Genomic DNA, 4,950 nt, shown 5'->3' on the forward strand with positions numbered 1-4,950 from the left:
TATTTTAAGTCATTTCATATCACAGATAGACACAGTCATATCTTTTGCTAAAAAGATCCATCACCTAAGCCTGATTTATACTTTTACCTGGTGCTGCTTCGCGGACCTCCGCTGACTTCGCACACACCACACGAAATGGACAGTAAAAAAAACCCATCATAAAGTCAGACAAATAAACAGAGAAGTAGGAAGTTTCTGGAACTACGTCATATCATTAAAATTATAAAATATTTTCAAACATATTTTTTTTATTAATTTTATTAATTATTTGAATGATTATAAAGATTTCTATAACCATTCAAAAAAAAAATAATTCAAACGTTGATGCATCACTTGCTTTTGCTCATATCTCGGACAATTTTACCTAATAAAGTTTATTAAAATATTAATGACAAGAGAACATGGTTTGCTCTAAAAATCTATTTTTATAGCAATAATAAAAGCAAAAAAGTACACTTACTTAAAAATACAGATGTTTTTTTTAGATTTAGCCTGCTCCCCATTTGACGCATTATTGTCTGTTTAGTTTCTGTCCCCCATTTATATGCTAAAAAGGCAATAATGGTCCAACATTTCTGACCAGTATCACCAATAAAGCCTAGAAAAACAGGGCACCAGTATATTGTAAGCCGACAGGTTCAAATATACTTTTCCAGTTATCAAAGAAATAATTTGTTTCTTAATTTTATTTTTGTAACTATTTAATTGTTTTAATTCAAAATTGTAATATATACATCAGTGTAAAACATAAAGGGTGAAAAAACATGTGTACCTGCAAGGGTTTCCACTTTTGCCATGGCTTTTTTTAGCTTACACAAAAATTTCCTCCTTTCCCACTGTTTCTAGCCAATAATTATTGTCCATCAGGTTCTCCCTATTATCATACATAGACGAATCATAATGAAGTCTGAACAGTCGTTCCTGTTTTAGACAAAATCTTTTCAAAGTCATTCATATTCAATTCAAATCAAATGTGGCACGGCTCAAACTGTTCGCTCGAGTCTCAAAAAAATTTGTGCACAGACGAAATCATGTCGCGGGCACCCAAAGCAAACCTCCGCAAACACAGCAATGATGTCACATTTGCCTTGCACACTCAAATGAACTAGCGAACATGTCGAGTATAAACCAGGCTTCACACTCATGAATGTTCATTAAAGTCATTGTGCTCCAGGTATTAGAAGGTTTGCTAAAGGTGCAGCTGACGTGCAATTGGGGGGATTAATATGGATTTCATTTGGATTCTTTCATATGGATTTAATGATTAATAAGTCCATATAAAAAAGGAGTCCCTTAAAAGTGACACCGGGTCTTGAGTTTCGGGCTCTAAAACCAAAGCCTAAATGAACTGTGCTCTGGCACGCCTCTTCCAACCAGGCCAGGGTCGGCCAACTGAACTGCACCTGAGCCCGCTTCAGAGCACTCACACTTGTCAAACAAACTGGGAAATGGGGGTCAAATGTGCTTGGGTTTGGTTCGGATAGCTTATTGTGAGTACATCCTAAGCCAAATAAAAATTGAAGAATAAAGAAAAATAGAAATAAAGAATAAAAAGTTAAGCAGAAAAACAATAACAAAAGTAAAATTACTTAAATGACAAAAAAAATCAAAACAAAGAAAATTAAAGGCAAAATGACAATAAAATGTTTAAGTTAAGTATTAATTTTTATAATACTTATATTATAAAATATAAAAGCACATGCCTGTTTAAATGTTGCTCTGAAACTGAAAGAACATAAAGCCAAATAGAAGCAAAACATAATAATAAAAATGAAAATATAGACAAAAACACAAATAATTACTAAAAAAGTCAATTAAAGCTAATAGAAAAATGTTAGCAAATATCGTAGTAGTAAATAAATATGGAAAATAACACTTAAAAAGTCAGGGAATCAGCAACAGCACTGCAGACTTTAGCATTCGCAGATTCTCCTGAAAAGCACAACACCTGTTGGTACAGCAAGACCAGTCTAATTGCCTGGTAAACAATGGGCAGAGTGTGCCATATCTGCTCTGCCAGGAGGAACGGACACAGTGTGTGCAGTTTGAGAAAAGTCTGTTCATGAAGCTGACAGTCGAGCTCTATAACCTTCTGCCACAGCAAACTTTATGAGTGGCAGCAGAGCAAGAGGGCCTTGCTATTTATGTCAGGAAGTATATGAATCTACTCTGCAAATGTCATACTTAGACGTGTATTTATTCATGCAGAATGTGTCACCTTTAGCCAAACGCATTCATTCACTGTCTTCCGCTGAAAGGGTTGAATATATCATCACGAATTATTGCAGCTTTGAGGGAAAGGAGACGTTGAAAAAAAAAAAAGAGGAGGAAGATATGCTTTAATACTAGTGTAAAATGAAGATGGAAATCAAATGTTATGAACTGCAAAAGGTGAAAACAGAAATGAATGTTTTAGGCGTATAGAAAGACGAATACATTATACTTAATGTAGATAGATAGATAGATAGATAGATAGATAGATAGATAGATAGATAGATAGATAGATAGATAGATAGATAGATAGATAGATAGATAGATAGATAGATAGATAGATAGATAGATAGATAGATAGATAGATAGATAGATAGATAGATAGACAGATCAATGTGTAGATAAATATATATGCTGACAGATAAATAAACAGACAGATATAAAGATGGATGGATGGATGGATGGATGGATGGATGGATAGATAGATAGATAGATAGATAGATAGATAGATAGATAGATAGATAGATGGATGGATGGATGGATGGACGGACGGACGGACGGACGGACGGACGGACGGACGGACGGACGGACGGACGGACGGACGGACGGACGGACGGACGGACGGACGGACGGACGGACGGACGGACGGACGGACGGACGGACGGACGGACGGACAGACAGACAGACAGACAGACAGACAGACAGACAGACAGACAGACAGACAGACAGACAGATAGATAGATAGATAGATAGATAGATAGATAGATAGATAGAATTCTGTGCTGGACATTTTACTTAAAGTTACAAAACTTGTTTCCCAAAAGATCCTGTATTGTTACTGTTAAATGATAACTCTTTCCAAAAGTGTTGGAAACCCCCTCATGATCTCTATGTTAAGTACTGATTTCATGCCCTATTTGAAATACCTAAAACTGTCATTAGCACAGATTAAAATCTATATATGTGACATCAAATAAATAGACATTTAACCCTCAGCTGATACTATGAAATTAAAATTTAATGTAATGCACTAGCTTGATCTAAAAGACAGTTATGTGTTTCCTGATGTGCATATAACAGGGGTGAGAGGATGGGGGATATATACAGGGTAATAGCTGTTAAAAGTAATAAATAATAAGTAAATTTAATTCAGTAAACTTAATATTGTCTCAACACATATTGATTGTGTGGAACCCATCATTTTTACAGTGAAGATAAATAATTGAAAACTAAATTAAAAAGTTACAATATAATTTTATAATTAAATGTTATAATAAAATATAATATTATTACTAATAAATGTAAAATGCTTGAATATATTTCAGATATTAAATAAATAATAAAAAAATGTTATAAGAACAATTTGCAAACACATAAGTATAAAAGGCAAGCATTAAAATGTCTAACAACCCATTTATTTTATCTCTGCCATGATGACAGCACATAATAGTTTAATAATTATTTTGCAAGATAAAGTATTTCGCTTAAAGTGAAATTTAAAGGCTTAACTAGGTTAATTAGGTTAACTATGCAAGTTCAGTTAATTAGTCATTAATTGGACAATGTTGTCTTCTTTCTGTAGCCAATTGGAAAAAAAAAAAAAAAAACATTCTAAAGGGGCTAATAACATTGACTTTCAAAATTCTATATTGAAAAAAAATTCAGTCAAACAAAATTAAATAAGAAAAAATATAGCAAATACTGTGAAAATGTCCTTGCGCTGTTAAACAGCACTGGAAAATGTTTGAAAAAGAAATGCCTTCAACTGTCTATATTTACAACAGAAATAAAATATATTATATACAAACTTGCTTTAGGAAACTTTCAAAGCAAAAACAACTCATGTACAACAACTGTACAATCTCTAAAGGGACTTCACTGATATTTCGGGCTTATTTCCCAATATTGCCTTGAAATGCATTGAAATACTGTAATACAAAACCGTAAGCTCATGCAGTATCCTTGTGACTTACTCAAGGATTTCAGCACAATGAAGGGACTGTGTTTGCTCTGTTTAAACTCTATAGTGAGGTCGGTAATACGTGAAAACTTGTAAAAGTCCAAGGTAAAAAATTTTGAAGCAAATAAAAATACAAAATATTTTCTATTCTTTCCATTGTCCTTAACAACATAAGGGATGTTAGATGTAGTTCACCCAAAACATGAACACGATAAAGCTCCACAATTTAAAGTTAAGGCACAATAAAAACTACATTATGGTGAAGAACAGTTCAAATTCAACACATTGTTATTGCTGGTCAAGCAAAGTAGAATAAAAGTAAAGATACAGGACAATTATAAAATCAGCAGTTCTATATTGTGTGCTATAAACAATCACAGTTTATTAGCTTTCACATCAGTGGATCTACATTTAGTTGTTTATAACCCCTCACAATAGACTGTAGAAAGCAGGACGGATTCTGACTAACTCTCAATGTTTTCATCTTTATTAGTTTTAGTTATCTTTAGACTTATCATTCTGAGACCATATTTTTGTTCTTCATTCAAGCTCATAATAATAATAATAATAATAATAAATATAAAGACTAATAATAACAATGAGTAACCACCACTTTTTTCCACATAAATGTACTGTAGTTTTCTCACGTTTAAACATTACATCACAACTGCAAGAAAAGTAAGATTTGAAACATTCATTCATTCTCCTTCAGCCTAGTCACTTATTTATGAGGGGTCACCACAGCGGAATGAACCACCAACCATTCCAGCATATGTTTT

The sequence above is a fragment of the Danio rerio genome, chromosome 17 (genome assembly GCF_049306965.1).
Source record: "Danio rerio strain Tuebingen ecotype United States chromosome 17, GRCz12tu, whole genome shotgun sequence".
Classification (NCBI taxonomy): domain Eukaryota; kingdom Metazoa; phylum Chordata; class Actinopteri; order Cypriniformes; family Danionidae; genus Danio; species Danio rerio.